Here is a 26,079-nt window from a genome sequence, read left to right as displayed (position 1 = left end):
GTTCAACCTTACTTCGGCTTTACTCATATTCATTTCTACGCCCACCGTTCTGCTTTGCCTTTTTTGGTCCTCAATCACCTCCTGCAGTTTATCCCTTTTGTTATCTAACGAGGCAACGCCATGAACAAATTGCAGATTACTAAGGTATTCATCATTGACTTTACCCCAGCTTTACCTAATCCAGTTCTCTAAATTTCCATCGTGTGAACACGCTGCGAAGACCAGTAGAGGTATCGCGCCTGTTTGCCTAACAGCCTTCCTGATTGGGATTCTAGCATTTTCCTTGTGAAGGACGGCGACCACCGTGATAATTTTCAGTACCTTTACATGTGCCTCTTCTACGCCCTGGTTCAGGTGTCAGAACACATCCCGAAATTTTCCAAGCACTACATCCCTCCCTTTCCCGCCTCCCTTCGGCCGTTTTTCGCGCATGCTATTTACACGCCGCAACGATGTAATAAAATGTAGAAACGAAAATAAGAGTGTCGGTTTATTCTCGAAAAGACTGATGTACTTTGTCACCGCTCTATAATAGAAAGCGGAAGTTATTGCCGAAAAGAGTCACTATTCGCCATTTTAGTTCTAGTCACGGTTTACCCAATTAAACACACATTTTCACGTCAGCCTACTTTTTCATCCTTTGCATTGTCCTCAAATGAGCATTAACTATCGCGAATATCAAAAGTGTTTTTTTTTTTAAGCGCCTCTGCGGCCGGGCACAGGTTCGCATGCATGGGGTAGATGTTTTGACAAATGCCCCTCGTTCTCAGTTGCTGACTTTGTAGTAGAGCAGAAGCTTTTGTGTTGTTGTATATTGTGTTAAAGTTGTAAATAGCCACGTTTTTTTGTACGAGCGTTTTCTTTATGAGAAAATAAATGTACTTTAAGAATTAAGTCCTCGGGATCCTGTGGGCACTTGTATTTTTATGCAGATATTACTGCGAAAGAAACTAACCCTTCGGCTTTATTAAATAAGAAAGATCACTAATATATTGTTTAAGCGCAATCTCTCATTTTTTTATTATATTTTTTTTAGCGGCGGCGAATAGCACCCCCTAAAAAATATTGCTGGCTACGCCACTACCCTGGTTATATAATGCATACATTAGTGCTGTTGTTTCGACTGAACCAATTGCTATCTCTTAGTCTGTGATGGTTATGTATAGGGTATGGTTATATTCAGTACATTTCTTTGCCACCTGATTCATGTTGGAAGTAGGGTGTATTGTAGACTATTGCAGAGAAAGCCTCTCCGGACCTTTGGTGCACTGAAGTGTAATGTTCCTCTAATACTACGGGTTATTGCCTTAGTAAGTACCTTTTAAGCAACGGACTGTAAGCTAACCTGTCTATAATTTTTTCAAGTCCCTGACGTCAGTTTTTATACGGATTAAGATAATCTTAGAGTTCTTCCAAGCTTCTGGTACTCCCGAGGTCGTCAAGCATTGCGTGTATAGGGTGGCAAATTATTCTTCCGTAATGCCCCCGTCGCTCTTGAACAGATCTGAAGTTGCTTGACCTTCCCCTGCCGCTTTTAATTCTTTTCATTACCTCTAAGGCTTTCTGTGCTTCCTCTTTAGCAACCGGCGGGCTACGCACTTTCTTTGCACTAAAATTACGATTATTCCGGCTACTGTACAAATCTTTGCATAGTTTCTCAGCTACCACATCATGCCGCTTCATTCCATTCCTTAGCATACCATGTCATACCGTGTTATACAATGCCATCAATGCTATCGTACCGTGCCATACCATGTCATACCAGGCAGTGCCATACCAGTGTGCGTGCGTGCGTGCGTGCGTGTGTGCGTGTGTGCGTGTGTGTGTGTGTGTGTGTGCGTGCGCGCGTGTGTGTGTGTGTGTGTGTGTGTGTGTGTGTGCGTGTGCGTGTGCGTGTGCGTGTGCGTGTGCGTGTGCGTGTGCGTGTGTGTGTGTGTGTGTGTGTGTGTGTGTGTGTGCGCGTGCGCGTGCGCGTGCGCGTGTGCGTGTGCGTGTGCGTGTGCGTGTGCGTGCGTGTGTGTGTGTGTGTGTGTGTGTGTGTGTGTGTGTGTGTGTGTGTGTGTGTGTGTGTGTGTGTGTGTGTGTGTGTGTGTGTGTGTGTGTGTGTGTGTGTGTGTGTGTGTTTTCCACGCCGTGTCTCGAGAAGTCGCTATCAGTTTTAAATGGGTGCGGCCGAGAGCGGCGGGCACCCTGCTCTGCGACGACTGCCGAGCACGCTTGTTGGTATCGCGGGCGCCGCCGAGTTCAGTTTTTTTTTTAAGTCTTTATTTCTGCATTTAATAGGGTGATACCTTGCGGCAGAACTAAGGTGCTTCATGGAGGTTGGGGTGGGGGAGTGGTTAAGGGTGGGGGTGAGGATGGGGGTTGGGGTGAAGGTCGGAGTGCGGGTGGCGGACCGCTGTCCGCTTCTTCCTCGAGGTAGTGTCGTCCCGAGGTCGGCTCCTCGAAGTGATGGCCTGGCCCTTCATCTTCCTTGAAGTAGGAAAGAAAAGTTCGCCAGAGCCGGAGTGCGTCTGATGGCGGATCGACCCATTCCTGCAGGGTTCCCGCCCAGGGACTTGAGTGCTCTCTCCCGTACTGCGTCAAAGGTAGGGCAGCTCCACAGGAGATGTTCGGCCGTGCCGCTGGCATGGTACGTCGGGCACTGAGGAGTCGGGTATGAGCGCGGGTTTATGAAGTGCAACTTCGCTGGTGATAGAAGCTGGCCGGTCTGGGCTCGGCGAAGGAGCACTGCCTTGTAGGGGGCAGGTCAGCACAATAAAGGGTTTTGTTTGGGAGCCTTCCGCTGCCTTCCTGCTAGACGGACTGCTGTCACTACAACGGGACAATATCCAGGTGTCACTGGAATTGCGCATTCGAATGCTGTATTAACAATCGGCACTGCACATAGGAATTCAGTACACTTTCAAACTATGTAGTGTCAGTGAATAATGATGCACTCTATTTTAGCATCTATTTTCAAAGCCTAGCTCCTATTTACTCAGAGTTCTAAGAACAAGATGAAGACGTAGGAGCCGGTTTAGGTCCTGAGGTTCTGGTCGCAAAACACATGCTTTTCGGACCACAAAACAGCCTTGTACAAGCAAGGTGAAGCAAACAGCAGGACCGACGTCACCTAAACTTGCTTTCTGTGTATTTCTGTACTTGCGTCTCCTTGGTTCTAATGTACGCGTTGGTGTAGAAAACGCGGAACAACAGAAGAAACAGGATGACTATTGAAATCCACGATAAAACTTGAGCTTTAGGGTAACCACAATCGATGAACAGGGGCAGAATCATGTGAACGATCATTACAACGAACTGGGCCATCTGGACCTGGGTTAGGTAGCGCTTCCACCAGAGGTACTTCTGCGCCGAAGGACCCAGCAGAGACAGACAGTAGTAGGAGTACATTATCACGTGAACCAGGCTGTTGAGGACGACGCTGAACATGACATGACCGTCAGCTCCGCAGGCGAGGCAGAACCAACCTTCGAAGACGACCAGGACGTGGTGGACCACGTGCAGGAAGGACACGTGCGAGTCCTTCTTGCGCAAGACGAAGAAGATGGTGTCCAGGAAGTCAGCGATCCTCACCCATAGGTACCACCACGCGTGGGTGAGCAAGCTCATGGTCATCTCGTCGCGTGCCCCAAAGTCGACGCCCTGACAGAGGAGGCTGTAACCACCGCCTAAGTATGTCCTGGACAGGAAGGCCACCACGAAGTAGCAGTTCAGGACAGCCATGGAAGCGTCGTAGAGCACGATGAGGGGCTTGATGTTGTCGAAAGGTTTGCGCCGTTTCATGAAGCGAGGCCCACCGATTTTTGCCACGTAGACGTAGGCGCACAGCAGCACTGCGAGGAACCGCTTGTCGCCCACGACGGCCCATCCCTCCGTACGTGGATCCCTGGGGAAATACGCTGCCAGTGAATCGTGCAGTGTAGCCATTGCAGCGGAAAGATCTTCTGGCGCGCCTCAGCAGCCCAGGCCACTTTCTGCAGCAAGTCACCCAGATGGAGTCGCCGCTGCCCGCGGCGAGACTGGACTTCGCTAGAACCGACAGCGCCTTTATGGACACTCTGTTTCTTTCACTTCAGCAAAAGCGGGACGTGTCGACAAGAGGCCTTGCGGGTTTTATTCACCTCAAGCAAATTTTATTCTCATAGCTAACACTCGTAAGAAAGCAAATACGGCCCTACACTACTAAACTATCAGTTCTTCCTTGAGGTTTGTATAGTCTCAAAACGGACAACAACAAATGTGGTCACCTTTCCTAATCCGCTTGCCTACGATGCCGCCGTCCAAGTTTTTATTATTTCTGGTGAATTCTCCTTCATACGGAGCGCAGTCGACGGCAAACGGGTGGGAAATCAAACAGCGTGTTTCTTTTTAACCTGCATTCTTTAAACGCTATGTCGGTTAAGGGAGCCTTTGTAAAAAAGGTAAAGAGTCCTTTTCTACTCAGCCGTGTAGTCGAGCCGTTGCAGCATCCGCATAAGCCGCAACTTTTGAAAGGATGGAGACGATTGTTCCTCTAACGTTCTACAAATTTAGAACGATGGGGCTGTATTACGAGCCACATAGCATCGTACAGAAGCAAACACGTACTTACTTTGACAAGAGCTGTGCCTCAATGCACGCTGAAAAAAACAAAACAAAACAACAACCGTGCTATGCGTCTTGAGCAGATAACGGAAGAGAAATGAGGACCTCGTTATGACATACATTTGAAGGAAGCCAACAGTCACTGAAAGCAAGGGCAAGCATATAGGGGAATCATTTAAAGCTTTATTTCTTTTTTGTAGCTTGTGGTATTTACTAACAAGAAATTAATAGTGTAATTACTTTATGGCTGAAAAATGAGTTATGACTGAAGAAAAAGCAACCGCGTGCCACCATGGGGATCCGAACCCATGACCTCCGAACCATGCCTCCAGCAGACAGAAATTAGCATCACTGCTGTCATCACGTGCTCATCCGCATTCGCCAGTCGCCAGACGACTGCGTTGGGCATTTTCCTACCGCTCTACTGAGCATACTCTGGCGCGACTTCCTTATAGCGAGCTCGCCTTTGCCCGGCGCAAGGTGTTGTCATAAGGAACGCCTCACGTCTTCGCAGAATTGCTTCTCGGTCCATCGGTCTCCGTATCTTGCGAAAGGAAGGCTCTCGGACGCATCTCATGACGCGAAGGATTTCCCAAAGAAAGCAGAACGCGCCCACCGTTTAGCGAGCACAGCGGTCTTTTTTTCTGGGCGGGCAGAGGGAGACAGCATCCAAATATCCAAATGGGCCCATTTATCAATAGGTTAATTATCATTCACGACTAATATTTGAAAATATGCGGTAATTACTCATTAACGTCCATCAAAGTATATACCCTCACGACTACACAGGAAGAATAACAGCTTTCACAGATAATTTCCAACCAATGATGCGAACATATTCAAAAAAACTTCACTTTTACCTTCTGCAGAGGCTGAAGTTCTTCAGGCAAACAATCAAACTGACTTTCGGCCTCTTGTGCGCGCCGTAGTATAGCCTGAATGCTGTGCGGAAGACAAAAGGAGGTGAAATTTTTATTTCCTTGGAAAACAAATATTATTTTCTGACCTTCAACAGAAAGTACGAAGCGTCCTCTTTTCACTGCCCTGCAACTAGAAATTTTGGCGGTGGCCGCGCCCTTCGTCGTAGCTTATAAAGCTTAGTGAAATAGGGTGACGATGTGCTAAAATGAACACTTGCGCGCTTATTGGCCGTGTTCTCACAAAAGCACTGTGAGTGGCCAGGCTGATCATTTAGCACCGAAGTTAATCGAATTCTGCCTGATGACTCCCTGCCTTGGTACTGAAGAGTTTTGTTCCAGCGAAATTGCATTATAGAAGAATTATAGAATTATAGAATCAATCCCTGCCAATGATGAACGCTTTGCCCAGACGAAGACAAGTCCCCTTGTCGAAACGTTGGCTCTAGCAACCTGAGGTTTTCCCCTCCCTTGTTCATTTTGTGATCGCCAAGGACCATCTACCACACCCTCTCTCTACCATGGATTATAGAAGAACGTAATTTATTGTCGTATGTCCTCTTAGTGCAGAAGTGCACGGCAGCCACGGCGGCATATGCGGAAGGGGGTCTAGTCGCTGACGGCTCCTGTAAAGATATGCATCACCTAAGGTAAAGAATGCATCACCTAAGGTAAAGAACACATCACAAACAGAGGTTTCAGAATATGGCAGGATTAAACGGGTTGAATGTGTGAAACCTGCAGGTAAATCATGGCAAATACTTTTGGTCTAGCATTTGAAACGGTGATGTAATCGTGCAATAAAATCGCGACTGCCTTCAAGCTTCTCCGGAGCACACAGTGCCAAGAGGGGACCATGTAATGACGTCGTCTACGGTATAGGTAGAACATTTCCAACGCATAAACGCTTGCTTTTAATGGTAGAAAACCGACACCACCAAAGGCAAAGGCCACCCAGCATTGTTCGGCAACATCCAACGACGCACGGCACGGTGTGGTTGACGCGGTAGCGAAAATCTGAAATATTACCGTCTATGACGTCACACCAAGCTCCTTCGCACTCCTCCGGTGCTGTGAGAAGCCTGAAATTTCGTCTCGATTACGTCGTTATTTTAAATGCTAGCGCAAAATAAGCTTTGCATGATTTACGTACAGTCTACATAGATTTGAATCCTGGAATATCACTGAATTCTCAAAAAGAAGTGCCATTGCCCTTTACTGCTATCTTTTAATGTCGTCGCTTGCTTCCTAAAGTTTTTTTCTTTTTTTTTCTAGACGATGATTTCGCAGCCTATTGGCTTTCAACTTTAGAAGTAACGCATTTTACTATTGTCATCTTAGGCATTCAAAGCTATGTATTTACTAGGCTACTGATTTGCGTCCAGCGTAAAATCAGCTCACCTCCAAGTTAGATGAGCAGATTTCGTCCTGAATGCTTAGAAAAGAAAACTGCCTGCATTATGATAGGAAAATACACCATTTCTACGTCGTATCAATCGCAGTATTGGGGCTGTTACTCTCAGCGAAATAAATACAGCGCGATTCTGCGTCTCCTGTGTTCGCTCGCTACTAGTTCTCGAGCTCCTTAAGCTGATGCCACTGATGCTGAGCCATCTTAACTCGCGAAGAACTTACACAGTGTACTCAAACAGAGTGCTCACAGTATTCACACAGCAGATAGGTATACTTTGAAAATCAGTGACTCGCTCATTCAACAGATTTGAATGGTCACTCTTTTAATGCTCATTCACTCAGTGAAACAAAAAAGCACATAACCTTATTTACAAATGCAGCTTCTATGGCAGGCACAATACCATCCTTCCAGCACCCAGAATTAAGACTGCGGGACACATCTTTTTTTTTTCGTTGTGGCTGTTGTTCCTAAGTGGAATAATGGGTTCTTTCTCCCATCGCAGACTGTTTTCTATTTTTTTCTTCAAAAACTACGTATTCTGAAGGAAACTGATCAAAGTACCGCGCGCAGTAAGGTATGATTTTCATAAGCTAATGGTCTACGTTATTTACCAAACAACATGTCGTAACAACTGCTTAGCTGCTGGAACAGAGAGCACCCAGCGTGTGCTTCGATTCTGAAAATTCGAGTCTTTTTTTTTTTCCCTGATATTTACTCCATGGCACTCACAATACGTGTCTCAGGAGCGCCACTTCTTGTACTTAGTTCTATGTCTCCCCATTGGAGATTCACACAAGGTTTCAGCTACCCCATTCGTGCGTTAACGAAAACTCATCACCGAACGGCATGCCAGTTAGAATGCAAGCCGGAACGCCAGTGAACGTGAAACAGTGCTAACGGATAAGAAAACTATCAGTGAGAGAAAGGGATCTCTCGCCGGTTGCTGCCAGAATTTTCCGCGGTTGGTGTAATAGGCATACGTATACGTACGCACTCCGCGAATACTAAAAAAAGCACTCCGCGAACTATCCCGCTGGTATGGCATGAACTTCCTCAAAGGTTCGCGTGAATCCGAACACGCCATCACGATCGAGGCAGATGCAGAGAGAGAGAGAGAGAGAGAGAAAAGAAACTAGAATAAGATAGGAAAACTGCACCCTCCATGCCTACAGGATCACTCGGACGGCAGATAAAAATACATCACGTAATCGAATTCACCAAGGTCTCATATGACTCGCACATGGAACCAAAAGAGGAAGTATTTAGCATAAAAAATTGTTTTCCGGCATGCGTACCAACGCTCCCTGTCGCCTTCGTGTGAATTTTGATGAGCAAATTTGGCAATGAAAGAAGCACACTTTTGCCTGTTTCTGCGCGCCAGCTGAAATTTCTGGGGCCCTTCACTACGGCGTACCTGATAGCGTGAGTCGCAATGGAACGTTCAACCACCATAATCCAAAGCAAATCAGTTTAGAAAAAGAAAGTTGTTTTTTTTTGTTTCGTCTATATTGAGATTCATGGCCGAAGGCTCAAGTTACGAAATTTTGGTCTCACTAATACCGATTACATGAAACTTCTGCCAAACCCTACCAGTACAGTAGAAATATATGGAAAAAAAACCGAAAAAGCCAGACAAATCAATAATTTCGTTCACAGATCTATCTTAATAAGGGAGTAATTACTCATTGACATCCACCCGAGCGCAGCCATACGGCTACAAAGGAAAGCTATACAGCTTACTCAGAAACTGCGTAGTTAAAGAAAAAAAAATGAGTAATTACGCAGTGAGAAATTACTCCCTTATTACAAATCTACTCCACCTTGGGGGATTCCCCTAAATATTTGACCAACACAGATCTTCCTTGTATGCGCCCTCCTTCAGCACGCGTAATTTATGAAGAGCGTGTTTCCGGGTACCTGGATGGCAAGTGTCCTAGGCTGCATATTAAACAGACCGATTAACAGACCTGACAGAGCATGTTCGCGTGCCTCTGTGATGGAGATCTCTGAGTCGTCTAAGCTCAAACAGTACCCGGTGCAGAATGCTGCGATCTTTTCGCTCTAAATTTTACGAGAGTAGAGATCGGGGCACACTGTCACGTGAGTTGCAATGGCAGTTGTGCTGGGCACTACGATTATGACGCACGAATGAAATACTGCCATCTCCTGGACACCTTTGGGCCCGATCGAAGGCATGCCCCCCCCCCCCCCCCCCCCCCCCCCCCCCTACGCAACTTAATTTATTACACAAAGCTCGACACGACGTCTCGTCGCTCCTGTGCCCAACGAAAAGTGGCCACAAAATTCTTGCTATAGGCTCTTTTCGGGAGCAACCCACTCTTCCCAGCTGTTAGAATATAGTATGTGGGTAGTAAAGCGGCCGCCTAGCATCTGGCACAAGAGACTTACCTCGACCCGTAGCAAAAATATTCTGAAGGCGTTTTACCGGCTGTTCAAACCTGTCCGCAAAAATGGCTGAGTGGTAGCATATTATCACAGTTTAATTCCGTATTTCGAGCGTCTGTCACGGCAAACAGCAGCACAGGCCGCCGTGGTGGCTGCAATAAGCAGAATTTTGAGGGGGATACTTCCAAAGAAAAGCATGCACAACATTATCCGCAATCCTCTGCGTGCAGTTGCAGTGTCCTCCCAGCCAACGTGTCAGGGGGTTCTTTAAAGGGTTGCGTTGCAAAGCAACACAGTGATGCGTTCGACACGAAGAAATGCTGTATGGGATAGATAATTATAAAATTCTGAACAGAAAAATCCTTTTGTTGAATCAGCTGAATCTTTAATATGTCGACGTCTTATTTCCACAGGAATCTAGCGGCTAACGACCTAATATTCGCGCAACGGTAATTTTCGTCGTGGCCCACTGATCGTGAAAACAAGAAAAGCATGGATGCGTTTCTTTACAATTATTTGTATCCCAAGTTACTTGTGCACATGGCCCCCATCAGCGATTCCTACTGAACCGAATTAATTGCGCTTACTTTCTATTTATGCAATTCATCCTGTGTGTGATTTGAGGCTATAATCAACGGTGAGCAAAAATAATATATGGTAGCATCACCTAGCGCAATATATACGCTTCCATTTCTTTTGTCACTTAAAATTTTCGGCCGCAAATTGAATTGTTTTAAAATGTACAGCTAGCAAGTGACATTGCCGAGCACTAAGTTATGTGACTGAGTGCATGATCTTTATCCAGTTATGTCTATTCCTGGTGTAGTTGAAACGCTTGTTGAAGGCTTTTTGCTCATTTTGGCAATAATCATTTTTTTATTTTGCTAAATCCTATAAATTATTTGAAATGGAGGAGGGCATGTTTTTGCCGAAATTCGCATGCTGAGGAATGTCTTTGCGGGAACCATACATCGCGTGGCGCCATCGTTTGCTATCGGAGTTGGAAAGAGGGACGTACGACATTCCCAGACATATCGATGTCACGAAGCTACTAGAATTAAGTGTGACAAGTGCGAAGGAGGCGACATGCGTGTGTTCTGATGGAAGCACAGCGTTCCAGTTGTTGAGCGTCAACACATTTGTTAAAGCAGAGAATCGGGTTAGTTTGTCGCTGTGTCTTCTGTGCGTTTTTTCAGTGCTTTTAGAGTTGTACGGGAGACAGTGCAAGCCCAAAAAATCTGGACAAAAGCACTTTTGAACTGGAAAGAGTTTATGAACGCAAATTTTTTCATGTACTGTAAGATTTCATAATAACAATCAATATATCCGGAAATCTCCCGTTGGCAGGCTTCCAATTTTGTGTTCTGAACTGTTTTGCTGTCGTCAAAAGCGTTCTCTATTAGTTTACTATGGCAGTCTTAACTGCTCGATGCGAGCGATGGAAACGTTAAAAGAAAAAAGATTTTGCTACATACCGAAAGAATGAACCATTACCTTCAATATTTCCATACGAGTGCCTTAGAGTTTTGCAATATTCAAAATTTATGTCCAAGAATTTCGGACGTGCACGAACACATACACGCAGGGCTTATTCACTTTGTCTTACGTCTAACTCTAAAAATGCAGTTAAGCTATAGCGTGAACATTTCTCTCAACACTGCTACAGAATGTGGGCATTGTTGTTCGCTTCTCTTACAGAAGATTGACTATAGTCACGGCTATACCTCAGATTAAGAACGGAAGAGATTGGCGCCTGCTCTCAGCTGTTCCAAGGACACTTAGCTGGCCGCCAGCAAAGAAAAGAAAAGGAAGAAAGCCAGCTCTTGCAAAATCATTACGAAAGTTTCGTGGCATTCAGCCTCCCTGGGTACGTGAACGCAAGATTTTTTTCTTGTATCAGCGAGCATTGGCAGTTCGCTGAAGCGGGGAAGGAGGTCCTTAGTGGAAAGGCAAAGAAACTTGTACGCAGCCGGAATGAAAAAAAGCTCCGGCGAGCTTCCTGGTTGCCCCAACAACATGATATAACAAAAGAAGTTAGCAGGACGCTTAAGTTTCGCGTTAATATAGTAGACGTGATAGTGCCTTCGCATTCTTTTTTTTCCCTTTCTCATTTCTCGCCGATTACGAAACCACTGTCACATTACCGATCACAGTCATCGATTACATTTACGACTACCGATCACAATGCCGATCTCAGTCATCTATTACATTCACAATTACCGATCATATTATAGACTACCTATCACAATTATCGGTTATCAATCACTAAGCATTATCTATAGGTTACACTGCACGACACCCTACGCCACTACATACTCATAAACATCATTTGCTTCAGTACAATGAAGTACCATAACACCACCTTTTCGTTCCGCGCAATTTCTGAGCCTATAATTAGCATATTTATATTTCGTTTTATTTTTTTTAATTACTATAACATCATTACACGTTCCAAACACAGGTTACTAAGTCTTACACACCACAATGCGTTCACTAGGTGCCCCTCTAGCACGCTCGAACCAACGACCCTTCGTGGCCTGTAATGTTTTATACATAACCATGTAGAATAAATAACATGAAAGAAAGAAAAAAAAAGACCCTTCGTGGCCTATGCGTTGCATGCCCGCCTGGCAGGCAAAGAACATAGGTTCGAATCCCAATGGCGACTATTTTCTTGTGGTGGTTTGCTGTACTGTGCTTTACCTATATTCGGGTACATTTTCCTCCTAGCGGAGGATGGCGGCCGGCGCTGGGATTTCAGCAGAACGAGCTCCTTACGCTGTCGCGCAAAACGAAATCGTGGCCGTTACAGAACACTATACTCTGTCGGTGGCCGCAACGTCTTGTGTTATTCAGTCGGAAGTTTAGTTACTCTGCCAGCAGGGCAATTATATCCTGTAATATGCACGAAAGTTTTCCTTCAGCCGTGGCTGCGAGAGCAAAAGTTAGAATTTTTTTTTAGAGGAACTCACTGTCGGGCCTGCAAGGCAGCTTTTTCGCAGACTCAGTTTCGCGTCCGCATTGCAGCCCACCTTGACAACTTTTCTTGTCCAGGCTCTCCTGGATGACAATAAAACACACATGCGTATTTACAAGCCCACACTGTGTACATGAGCACGTATGGCACTCATTGCCTACACTGCCCCGTAGGTATTCGTACAGCTTGTCCGGATGAGAGCTTGGAGAAAGGGGGGATGAAGAAGAAGACAAAGATGGCAGTCGATGGTTCGCATTCACCACCGTACCTTGGCCAATCCTCCCGCGTGGGTATGTGCCATTTTCATGTGGAGAAGATGAAGAAGAAGTAGAAGAAGAAGAAGAATACACAGGCTGTTATGGCAGTTACCCCAAGAAGCACTTCTTGAGCAGTTACAACCAGCATTTTGCGAGTTTACCAGCATTTTGCGAGTATACGAGCAATCCTTTGTTTTTTTTTGTGTCTTTTTTTTCGCCAGAACACTTCATAGTTCGAGATATGACCGCTTGAATCAAGAAATGAAACTGAAGTTCTGTGTGGGACAGCACCGCTTGCTTCTAAATGCGACAGTCAAGGCTCATAAGAGGCACATCGAGCGGCGCTGTTGGTGCGAAGACACAAAAAGAGAACAAAACTAAAACTTCCAGAAATGAACAAAACAGTCGTTACGCAACGGTACTTCCTCGTCTCGAGACGAGAGGGGCCAGACAGACCGGACGCTCTCCTCCCGTTCACATAAGTGGGTCGGCGAGGCAAGGCCGTGTGAACTTGACACAGAAACGAGCGAACCCATCCCCCCTTCCCCGCTACAAGTCAGCCGCCGCTCTAAGGTTGCTTTATCTTTTGTGATTTTCGTTTTTGGCCAGACATCGGAGAGGCGCGCCCGTCTGTCGCGGTCATTGCGCTGAATGCCGCAAGGGATGGCGAGATGCTGTCGAGAGAAGGAAGGAATCTCACCACGAAGCTTTAATCTGGAGTATAAGTTTGAGAAAAGCAGGCTAAAGCAAATCTAGTGCTTCGACAAGAGCCAGCGTTTCGGATAGGGCATACATCCCGGACTGACGAACGCAAGTCCCTTTGCCGTACCATTAGCACAGGGTCCCGGCCCCACACCCGTTCTTTTCAAATTCTTGTAATTATCTTCCGGTATTCTTCTTCGGCGTAGCCCAGATATATCACACAGACAAAAAAGATACGAAGTTCAAGGATGGATTTATTTACAGACGAATCTATCTATTTACACAAAACAATTGGCTTGTTCCTAAACACAGCAAATCCCACTGATCGAGGGCCTGAATCACACGTCAAGGCTCACTGGGTGATGCCAACACGGGCGCAGTCAGCTAAGAACTCGAGGATCACAGTCATCTTCTTGGTGTCTTGATGGGGGCGCACGAACCAGGCGATGGGTTCAAACGTCGGGAGGTCGGTCCCAGGACGCAGTCGAGAGGATAGTGCGTTCGGAATCGCGAGACCACATCATTGGCGTCGACCAGCAAACTGATTCTCTCGTTAAGCAGTTGATTCCGAGTGGCGGTCACTCTGAAAAATCGCGGCTAGGCGTACAGACAAGCGCGGTGGAAGCATTATTGGGCTCACACTCCCATTGATAGTAAGCGAACATAAACCGTTTCGCCACCTGCAGCAAAATTCTCGCTACGCGCCTATACGGCTGTAATCATTTCAGCCTATTTAATAACTTCAGAAAGCAAACGAAACAGCGAAGCGATATCGACTGACTTGTATCTTGAAGCTGCTGCTGCTGTCTCACGCTTCGCTTTTATTCAAGAAAACATGGACCAGATTACGCTGCCGCATACATCTCGACTAAATTTAAGCCTCATTGCACCAGCACGCGCTACTAATCACAGGTCTTAAGTGAGCCGTACTCACTTAGCTTTACTTTCGGCTCCAACGCGATGCTGAGGCCTCGTTCTTTTACAGTAGGACTTGATGTAAAAGTTCATGAACATGACGAAAAAGAAGATACCCTGCGGTAACGTGATACACATTTGTGCCAAGGGATAACCGCAGTCGATGAACAGAGGAATCATCATGTGGAAGAAAAGGATCACAAACTGGGCGAGCTGGAACTGCGTCAGGTAGCGCTTCCACCACAGGTACTTCTGCACCGACGGTCCCATCAGGGATAGGAAGTAGTAGGAGTACATGACCACGTGCACGAAGCTGTTGAAGATGATGCCGAAGGCAACGTGGCCGTCCGCACCGTAGGCGAGACCGAACCAGCCGTTGAAGACCACCAGGACATGGTGCACGACGTGAAGTACGGACACGTGCGAATCCTTCTTGCGCAGAACGAAGAAGATGGTGTCCAGGAAATCCGCGATCCGCACCAGCACGTACCACCAGACGTGCGAGAGCATGCTCATGGTCAGCTCGTCGCGCGCCTCGAAGTCGATGCCCTGGCACAGCAGGCTGTAGCCGCCGCCCAGGTACGTCTTGGACAGGAAGGCCACCACGAAGTAGCAGTTGAGGAGCACCATGGACGCATTGTAGAGTATGATCAAGGGCTTGATGCCGTCGTACGGTTTGCGGTCCTTCATGAAGCGCGGCCCGCCGACTTTGACGATGTAGACGTAGGCGGACAGGAGTAGCACGATGAACTGCTTGTTGCCGACGAGGGGCCAGTCGGCGATACGTGGGTCGCGCCTGAAAAACGTGTCCGCCGCCGACTCGAAGGCGGTCGCCGCTGCCGCGGCAGTGCTGTTCTCCATGGCGCCCTGCTCGGCTGCGGTGGCCCCGTTCCTGATTGCGGGGAGCGAGTTCTCAAAACGGAGTCACGACGGCGCCCGGACCAAATCTGAGCTCCGCTCTCCGGAGACGCGCCTCTTTTCTATGCGCTTTGCTCATCCGAGAGCCGCCGCGGTCGAGGAAGAGCAGGGGGGCGAGGAGGACGAGCGATGGGAAAGGGCATGCGGAGGAGGGACGCACAACGCAAAGTTGGGCGGGTTTTAATGGGTCCTTCTCTAGATCATGTTCTACCGTTACAGCATGGGCGATATGTGGGAAACCGAAGGGGGAGAGGAGGAGATCTCGATAAATAAATCCGATGCGGCACGTGGCAGCAACGGAGAAAACGCGTAGCCTCTACATCTTTTCCTTCCTTGCTGTATAGAAATGCGGTCACGTACGCCGCGTACCAATAATTTTTTCCTCCATCTCCAAGCCGCGATGCCTGATGTTGCTGAGGTCACGGGCCCGCTACTTCCTCTCCGGCGTCGATCACTTTCTGCGAGCCTTATTAGACACACCAGCTCGCGCAAGCGTGCAAAAAATAAAGAAAATACCAAGCACGAGAAAGTCCACGCGAGCACGCGCCAGCTGTTCATGGTCGCATGTGACGCTCATATGTGACGTCATCGCTCATTGCTATTGGGCTGAGCATCCAATAACGGCGCGTGCTTGGCCCGAGCCGGCAAATAGACGGAGGACTTCGCCTGCTGCCACCGTAACAGCTGGGATGCGTACGTATGACCATGTGAGGTTTCGGCCTGCATCACGTGCCGTGGAATTTCGCTTTTGGTCTGGCTGAAACAGGCACAGAGCCAGCTAGCAGAACAGCGCTTGGCGCCAATTAGACACGCCGCAAAACTTTCGGGTGTTTTTTTTTTTTTTTACAACGAGAGGAAGACGGTGCTCAAGTTTCTCCACAAGGTGAGACGATTTTCCGGGTTGGATCATTAGTTATGATGCTCGGATGCTGGTCCAAAGGTCGAGTGATCGAAAGCCGGCCGCGACGGCTTCATTTCTTTGGAGCCGAAATTGGTGGGCAGGTGGCCGAAATTGAACCCAAGCGCCCCATCAGTGCGTCTCTTATAGTCCGAGTGTATCTTCGGGATGTTTGGTTTGGTGTATGGGGTTTAACGTCCAAAAGTGACTCGGGCTATGAGGGACGCCGTAGCGAAGGCCTCCGGAAGTTTCGACCACCTGGGGTTCTTTAACGTGCGCTGACATCGCACAGTATACACGGGCCTCTAGAATTTCGCCTCCATCGAAATTCGACCGCCGCGGCGGGGATCCAACCCGCACCTTTCAGGTCAGCAGCCAAGGGCCATAACCACTGAGCCACCGCGGCGGCTCATCGGGATGTTAAGCCCCACACATCAATGGACGTTTTTGACATACCGGACATATTAGGGGGGACGCATACCGGTTTACCGGATGCCTAATGCGCACGCGCAGTGACATGGCTGTGGCCAAGCGGGGCCCCTGTGCGTTCGCATGCAAGAAGCATTTGTTAAACGTGTGTACGTTTCCGCTAATACGTCTCCGGTTTGCTAATTACCTCTAGCGCCAAGGGATGTTGCGGAGCTGGTTCATTCTTCATGTTCAAAGCACAGAAATATAGTACTAAAAAAGACAAACAATACACTAAAGGAATAATGGAATTTTAGCAGTGTTTGCTTTAGGGTTAGCTGTCTGATAATAGTTCAAGACGGATTATTTCCAATAGAATAGCATAAAAAGGTAGAATAAGGGTCCGCGAGAATAAAACTCCACTAGTATTGAAGAAGCGCAGCTTGTTGGGCCAGTTGGTGCATGGTGAGTAGAAAACCAGCGGAAAGGACGTGGTCACAAGAAGGAGAAGTGCACTGGAAAACGCTGGAAACAAAACTGAAAATTCTTTACTTGGTGAATCTCCAACATCAGAACGGGGTGCACATGCGCGAGAGCAACCACAAACGTTAACAAAACAACAAACACAAATTTGATTAAGCTCCCGAAGATTGCAAGTGGCAACCTATGCCCCATTCATGAAACTGTACTCTTTTGACGTGAACCTAACAAAGCCGTCGCTTACGCATTCAGTTCCTAACTGCTTGATTTTGAAAACTTTTAAGATTTCTCGTTCTATCTGCGTTCTGCCGCTGCCGATGATTCTGACATTATGGAACAGAGGGGTGCAGTCTTTGCAGTGGTTGCAATGTCTTGGCAGATTTGCTGTGTTGCCTGGCTGCAGCGAAGTGCGGTGCTGTCGCATACGGTCGTAGACGCATTGACCTGTTTGACATAATGTAGGCATTGCCACAGGACAGTGGAAGCGAGTAAACAACACCGGTTGTGCATTTGGCGAACATGCTCTGGTGCTTGAGATTACATTTCTTTTTTGTGCTAATTTTAGAGATACGTGAAGAAATCGACGACAGTTTGGTAGGCGCAGAAAAGACAACCTTAACACCGTATTTCATGGTAGCCATGAAATACGGTGTTAAGGTTGTCTTCAGTTGTTCTTTTTACTGCGTCAGCAGTATAGCCCCCTTTGCCCAAAATAACCGTGCTGTGTGCGTGTGTGCGCACGCGTACGTGCATGCAGCCTCCACCCTTGATGCACACCACACCCCGGTGGACGCACATCCGGGCACTCACAGATAAAAAATGCACTTTCAACAACCTTCCCCATCCCACCACCCCCCATCACCCAAATGTGCGGCAGATTGTTGTGACTAACTTTCTGCCGCCCCCTGCTACCTTGTCGTCTCTTGGAATCCACTCTGTTATTCTTAACGACCATCGGTTATCTTGCCTTCGCATTACATGCCCTGCTCAAGCCTATTTCATCCTCTTGATTTCGGCTAGGATGTCATTAACCCGCGTTTGTTCCCTCACCCACTCCGCCCGCTTCCGATCTCGTAAACGTTACACCTATAATTATTCTTTCCATAGCTCGCTGCGTTGTCCTCAGCTTAAGCTGAACCCTCTTTGTTAGCCTCCACGTTTCTGCCCCATAGGGAAGTACCGGTAAGATACAGCTGTTGTAAACTTTTTTTTTTTATTGATATCAGTAAACTGCCATTCATGGTCTGAGAGAACCTGCCATACAAGCTTTACCCTATTCGTATTCTTCTAGTTATTTAATGTAGAACTTAATGTAGAACTAATTAACATACTAGAATGGTGCCATGAGTGGAGCATGCTCCTAACCTCAGAAAAATCTGTCTTGCTTCGCGTAACCAGGAAAAATACCCGCTTCAGTATACTTACTCTGTCCAGGACCGCAGTTTAACCGAAGTGAAGGAATACAAATATCTCGGCGTTACACTAAATAACCGCCTCAGCTGGAACAGACATATTCTGAACATCTCTTCAGCCTTTCGCAAACTATGCCTGTTCAGACACAAGCTCAAGGATGCTCCCGCTCATGTCAAACTTCTCGCATACACAACTCTTATAAGGCCTAGGCTTGAATATGCTTGCACAGTGTGGGAGCCCCATACGATGTGCAATATTAATGCTCTTGAAAAAATTAAGAGGCGGGTAGTGCGTTTTATTTATTCCAGATACGGTCGCACCGATTCGGTATCTGAATTAATGGCAGAAAATGCAAGAAGAAAATTCCTCCGTCTTAAATTTTTATTTCTCTTACTTAATCACAAACTCGCACTTGATCCTAGCCCTTACGTTTGCCCTCTTACCACTAGACAGACACGTCACTCTCATGCCCTCTCTTTAACGCATCACTTTGCAAGGACTAACTTATACAAATTCTCCTTTTTCCCTAATACAATTGCAGACTGGAATAGTTTGTCTGCTTCTTTCCTCCAATCTATAGATATGCTGGAATTCAGTATGTAATCACTATGAAATCTTGCCTCCTGTCAGTTCTTTGGTGTCGGTTTTAACTGTGTCAGTTTTTTTGTGTGCTTATATTTTATGTGCAGTAATAACCGTTTCAACTGGTCTACGCAATGTGTTGATGTGTTTTGTAACTTGTGCTTTCATGCTTTTTTTAATTTTATGTAACTATATACCACTCCTGCTTGGGCGCTCAGGCTGCAGTATGTTCAAAATAAGTAATAAATAAGTAGACATATTCTCTTACTACTTCCAGCCCCTCGCTACCAACTGCGAACTGCTGTTCCTTTGCTAGACTATAGAACATTACTTTGGTTTTCTGCATGTTAATTTTTAGACCCATCGTTCTGCTCTGCCTATCTATATGCTTTGCAGTTCATATACTGAGTGACTTAGCAAGGCAATGACATTAGCGAATCGCAGATTACTTAGGTATACTCCGTCAACCCTTGGCGAGCATTGGCGAGATCGTGTGTCCCTGCCTGACACCCTTCCTTATTGGAATTTTATTGCTGACTTTATGGGGGACTATGGTAGCTGTGCAGTCGTTATAGATATCTTCCAATATTTGCCCATGACACTCTTCTACACCCCGATTGCGCAATGCCCGCATGACAGCTGAAGTTTCCACTGAGTCAAATGATTTCTCAAATCAATGAAGGCTATATATAGGGGTCGGTTATATTCTGCGCATTTCTCTACCACATTATTGATAGTATGAATACGGTCTATTGTCGAGTATGGTGAGACTGAGACTGTTACTGCGCCATTTCCTTTCCTCAAAAACCACCTCAACAACGTTGTTGGGTCGTTGCGCTAATGTTTCATATATTTGTGGTAAATGATGCAAAGAAAGGGAATGTATATATTCTCAATCGGTGTCTAAAGTACTATGCGTAAATAATTTCATTGCAAGTTTTCTTCTTTCAAATGATGTCCTAGATAATAGAATACCTGGATTACCGTGTGGTATTCGCCTAAGGCCGCTGAGTGTTTTAGAAAAGATTTTATTCTCTCATGCTGTTTCGGTTTCATCACTTGAACGATGCTGTAACGTGTATTTGAACTTTAGGTCCCGTTAGAAGCGGAAAAACTGTGATATAAACGCTGATACGTTGTTTTCACTAACTACTGCACATAAACCAGCCTGCTTCATAGGCTAGAATTACGACTAATTGCATATTAGCAGTCATATTGCCGTTTTTTTCGTGCCTCATGTACCCTGATTTCAACTACACGTCCCAGCCATCGCTCTGTTGATGAAACCAAAAGAGCGTCAAGAAGGAATTCAAATATAATTCATTTCTTGGTCGTAGGTGAATACCACGGGGTGCTCCATATACACCAATGTCGAAAGCATCGTTTGAAAGAAGAAAACACGTAAGGAAAAAATTTGGTGTCTATAGTCCTTTATTGCGTTACATCAGTGCTAACAATTTGATTAAAACCATACGCAAACATGTGAAGAGGAGGAGTAATAACTCAAGATTTCGCATAAACCTGACGTACAATGGTTTATAATTGGTGCTAGTAAATTACAGAAGCGTCAATTAGGCTCCTTCCCAGACACCAGACTTCATTCAATTTTGTTGTCCCATAAACTGTGTGCCATTTTCGCATTTTCTAGCGCAGACAGCTTCGGATGGACAAACCTACGCGCTAGACTATCTCATTTTGTCTGAAAAAAAAAAATGTGTATTGGGTATGCAAAAAAAAGTGGGGCCGAACCGAGTCCCGAACAGGTTCGGAACGGTTCCTTTGAATCGCTCCGGTTCGGGTTCAGCTCCAAGATGGCCAAAAAATTATGGGGTCGATTCGGTTCTCGTTTCGGGCGAAAATTCGGGTTTGGTTCCGGTTTCGGGTTCAGGTTCGGTTCCGGTTCGACACCCTGAGAGAAAGCCAGTTACAATCCTTGATAACATGGTTGCCATTTTTGGTTTCTTTCAGCACCGAATGATGTCCGCTGCTGTGTTTAACATCCCAGCAAACAGCGCCACTCACAAGACAAGGAAGATGGAAGAAAAAGCGACGGGCGTTAACAGCGCTTAACAAACTGGGCCTTCTTTCCCTTGTCAATCTTCCCTTTCTGGAGACAAGCAAGGTGATTTCGTAGACAAGCCGCTCGAGGGATGGATAACGCACTGTTAACCTCTTCGGCAGATGCGTAAGACCTTCCCAACCTCACGCGTGGTTTTTCCCTATGCCTAAACAGCATTCTAGTCCTCTGAACACATCAGGAACCCCCTTCGGTCAATTCCGCATATGTTCGGTGGTACAGCGGCGTTCTTTCATTCTAGACCTTGCGTACTATCCGGTTTGACCCGAAGGTTAATACAATTTGGCTTGCAATTTTTTACTTCCATTGGAAAAGCTCGGCATTAATCCTGACTCATATCCCTTTCTCGTGAACCAGAAAAAATACCTGAGCTAAAAATGGGTCATTACTTCCATCAGAAATGGGATTCCTCATAAGCTTAGTAGGTGGCTGGAAGGTTTAGGAGTGAGCATCATGTTTTGAACAAAAAAAAAAAAAAGAATTAGGATCTGTGTACAATGGGGCGCTGCAAAAGTGCCCAAGTTGGCTCTTTTTTATTTGCTGTTTTCTCCTTGCATTTGCTATCCGTTTTGTTAGCCCATCGCCCCGCCATCCTTTCAAAGCGACAGGTGTTAAGAGTCTATTCCTTGGGGTGTAGTTACTCTGGAAGATGGAGTAGGATGGAAGCTAAAAAAAGTGCTCTAAAACTATACAGATATGAAGTCACTGTCATATTTTTACCTCTACATATCGTAAGATATAAATACCTTAACAGTTGTCACGGAACCTCACGTTACACAGTGGTAACCACGCTGTGAATTATTTTTTGTTCCCCTTATCCTGCGTTTTGTCAAACCATGTATGCCACGGCTTTTATGCGTAGCATATTGCAATCCCTCAGTTGAGCCCTTGGGCGCGGCCGGGCAGCCACCAAACCACGTGACGTGACGTCACGTGGTTTTGGTGAGGTCACGTCATGACGTGACGTCACCAAACCACTTAAAAAAGAAAGAGGAAAAAAAAACAAAAAAGAAAATAAAAAAGGACGGCTGAGCATGGCGGCGGTTGCCACCGCCCCGTTTCAAAGGGGGCGCTCCTTTCCATCCATCGATCCATCCATACGTCACGGAGGAAAAGCTGCTGAGAAAATCGAGTGCCGCCAAGCAATACCTCGCGCAAAAAGACCGCGCAATATGCAACGCATTCTTGGCTTAACCAAGCTAAGCCTGGGCATCTTTTTTCTCCTAGAAAATCGAAGGCCTCTTGCCTCACCCCACTGTTCGCGTTCTTTCTTCTTTTTCTTTTTGTGTTGTTTTACGAATCAAGCGTCCTTGGCGCGTTTGCTTCGTTCTTCATCAGGACAACAACATCGACGAGAGAGGGAAAAGTTCGCGACTGTTCTCGTGGGAAGCAGCGGTCGTCGTCGCCTGCGTAATCGACCAAGCTGCGCCTTAGGGATGCAAGAGCTTTCCCACAATATCAAGGTCTTGACTTGCAGCAGCAGCACTAAATCACTACTGCAGGGAAAATTACTGCACCCGCAATGACAAATGAGGGTTTTTTTTTCGCATTTATTCTCATACTCTTCACTGCCATCGCTGACAGAGTACGTTGTCCCGGAGTTTACGAGGGGCATGGTAGCGGCGGGGCGATCCAAACCGATCGCTGTGTACGCTGTTGGGCGTGAGAAAGGCACGTGAGGAAAGGCATGTAGGCGCTGTCCCTGTTGCCCGTGTAATAATGTATTCTGATGACGGTTCAGTTTGAGACGCTTGCGAAGGGTAACTGCTGGTATCGCTCTCTTTTTTTCGTTGCACTCTCATTTTATCTTCGTTTCAACAAAAATGCACGGCAGCGCAGACACATCCTTCCTTGCCGGTCTCCACGCCCCAAATTTTCTTCTTTGAGTTCTGAGTCAGCGGCAGGATGACAGAGCGACCGCGAAATGCCCGACTGAACAGCGCTAGCAATGCAACTTTTTGTCCTGTTAACATTATTTACAGTTTCCTTACAAAGAAGTTTTAGACAGTCTATAGAGCGTCCATAGACTTCTGTCTATAAAGTCTACAGACTGTCTATAGACAAATCTTAGAGAACAGTCTATAGAAAATACAAATGCCATGCCAGTCTATAGAGAATCTATAGATTTATGGCCATACACTTTTAGTAGACTTTTGTTTATAGACAGTCTATAGACTACGAACAGACAAAAAGCAATATTTATAGGAAGTCAACACAGTCAATAAGAAGTCTATAGACTGTCTATAGACCATTAAGGCTTGGAAGCATCGTCATCACCATCACAATCATCAGCAGACTAACTACGTCCACTGCTGAAAAGAGGCCTCTCCCTGACTCCCAGTGACGTCCAGTTAACCTTTAAAAAAGGTGTGCGCTCAACTGACGTTCATAGAAAAAGGAGAGACAACAAGACAGAAGCGCTTCGGTCCTATCAGTCTCTCCTTTTTTCTGTGAGCGTCAGTTGAGCGCACAGCATTTCTAAAATATTATTTATACCAACTAGCCCGTCAGAATGCCTTGCTTCAGCACAATGGCCCTGTCCCGCACCAACCGCAGCCACCTTCTTTCGGCAACCTTTATGTCCTCTTCCGCACACCTGACTCTCCGTCCCCCCTGTACGTCGTCCTTCTTATGGATTCCCCTCCGTTATGCTGAGTGAACATCGGTTATCTGCCGTATCTGCCATTTCCTCTTCTTGATCTCAGCTATAGGTAACATTGACTCGCGTTTTTTTTCCTTAACCCGTACTTCTCTATTCTTGTCTCTTAAAGTTACCGATACCACCTACTTTCCCATAGTTTAATTTGCAGCCTTTTCGTTGGCCTACATGTTTCTTCCCAGTAAGTGAGTCGGTCCGCATCCACTGACTCTAAGCACGCTGCGCTGCGTCACAAGTCTGATCACTGCCTTAGTGAGTTGCTCCTCAGCCACTGGGGAGTGAGGGCCAGAGCTTAACTGGTGTATTCACACTGGGAATGGTGGCCGAAAACGCAACGTAAGCATAACGGACTATGCAACAGACAGAGCACTATACATAAGAATGAGGAGCTGCAATGGGACCTCTCTTTACTGTCATTAATCCTTGGAAAAAACAAAGAGAAGAAATCGCATGGCAAGAAAGGAAATACACAGAATTTACATATCGAGAAATCAAGTTTACCCCCGTACTTTCTATCGCTCTCCTCTTTTTCCCCCTTATTTCCGCCAGCCACAGTCCAGGTTCTTCAAGCTTTGATGGCAGATCCCGCGGCTACCAACATATTTTCCTTCCGTTCTACTTTGTTTTTGAACACATCACTAATACACCCTTTACTTTTAAGGAAACTTGCTGCACTAAATATTGTAACGAAGACGAAGAAGAGGGCAGTGGCGCGGGACGGAGCGCTCGCGCTAGGCCCACAGCCATTAAACCATATTATCATCTGTCATCATGTCGTCCTTTTCCTAGGCTTGCCACCTCGTATCATTTGGTGTGAGGTGTGGGTTCCTCCTCGTCATCCCGGACCCTGGAGCATCGCCGCCTTCTGCTCGCCTTCGTCGTTGGCCGAGGGGACCGGGACTTCGCCGCCGGCTCAACCCAAGCCCGACCTGACCAGAACCGACCGGCCGCTTTCCCCAGCCCCTTCCCCAGCCCCGACCACAAGACACGACGACCAGGACCACACGAAGCATGACCCGACGACGACCCGAATCAAGACGGCACCCCCGCCCAAGCTGTCCGGCCAGTCCTTAAACCCTGACCTTCGGCTGTGGGCGACCGACCGCTGGACCTGAAGCTCCAGGGACAACCGTTCACCAGATCATCTCGTTCGTATTGGTGGCAAGCCTTTCATCTTCTTCTATCCTTTGTGGTCATGGTCACCGCCACCTCATCTTCGGGAATTTAAGCAATCGATCGGGACGATCGCTCGGAGGACCCGGGTCATGTAACGAAGACGAAGAAGAGGGCAGTGGCGCGGGACGGAGCGCTCGCGCTAGGCCCACAGCCATTAAACCATATTATCATCTGTCATCATGTCGTCCTTTTCCTAGGCTTGCCACCTCGTATCAATATTAACCGCACAATGCTTGCCTGGATCGAAAACTTCCTATCGCCCCGCCGATAGTACGTAATATTAAATATATTTTTTCAGATATAACATCAGGCGTTTCACAAGGCTCAGTTTTGGGACCACTTCTGTTCTTAAAATATATATAAATGATATTTGTTCACAAATTCATTCAAATATATGGTCTTTTCCAGATGACTGTATTTTATACAGACATATAAGAAATGAATCTGACGTTCCAGTTGCAAAGTGATTTACTATGTGTTCTTGAATGGTGGTCAAAATAAAGAATAAAACTAAACACTGAAAAATGCGTACATGTTGCCTTTACACGTAAAAAAAGAGTTAACCTCAGAATATATACTCAACAGTAATATAGTTTCACAAAAATTTCAGCATAAATATTTTGGTGTGACATTCACAGCCGACTGTTCATAGAGTGTGCATGTTTATACCGCGGTTGCAAAGGCCGCCGGGACCTTAAACTTTATAGAACTAAATCTGAGGCACGCGCCGTCTCGCTTGAAACCAACAGCCTATTTAACATACGTTTGGCCACTGCTGGAATACGCTTGTGTCGTATGGGACCCATTGCATATAACACTGAGCAAAAAAAAAAATTGAAAAAAATTCAAAACAGAGCAGCAAGGTTTTTTTTCTGTGTCGGTACTCGAGAACTGATAGCTGCACCAACATGAAAAATAATCTAGGATGGGAAACTCTTTCTTCTCGACGACGGAAATTACGACTTAAACTCCTGTATCAAATATATCCCGAGAAAACCAGCACGCGAAAGAAAATATATTTACAATGGCCGCATTATGACTCTGCTCGCACTGATCACTGTCAAAAATTTTAGAATACCGGGTCAGAATTAATACCTACGCCAGTTCCTTTTTTGTTCGTTCCATCGTCAATTGGAATCTGCTTGCAGATCAGCAAGCGCGCTGTGTAAATGAAGATGTGTTTTTGTCAACTCTGTAGCACGCCGCTGTAGCTCCCTCGGGCTAAGAGGAGTAATCACTGAATAAAGAATAAAGGAGGAAGATCAGGTCACTCAACGAATAATTGAATGAATT

The 26,079-nt window shown here is 46.4% G+C and overlaps 2 pseudogenes; both read right to left on the bottom strand.

The window, feature by feature from the left end:
• Window positions 1-3,111: 3,111 nt before the first annotated feature.
• LOC149371862 (very long chain fatty acid elongase AAEL008004 pseudogene) lies at window positions 3,112-3,942 on the bottom strand (annotated as a pseudogene).
• Window positions 3,943-13,494: 9,552 nt separating this feature from the next.
• On the bottom strand, window positions 13,495-15,147 carry LOC149371861 (very long chain fatty acid elongase AAEL008004 pseudogene; annotated as a pseudogene).
• Window positions 15,148-26,079: the final 10,932 nt, after the last annotated feature.

Source organism: Amblyomma mixtum, chromosome 1 (genome assembly GCF_055824585.1).
Source record: "Amblyomma mixtum isolate Tamu chromosome 1, ASM5582458v1, whole genome shotgun sequence".
NCBI classification, from domain to species: Eukaryota; Metazoa; Arthropoda; class Arachnida; order Ixodida; family Ixodidae; genus Amblyomma; species Amblyomma mixtum.
Note: the sequence above shows the minus strand (reverse complement) of the source record. Positions and strands in the feature narration are given on the sequence as shown.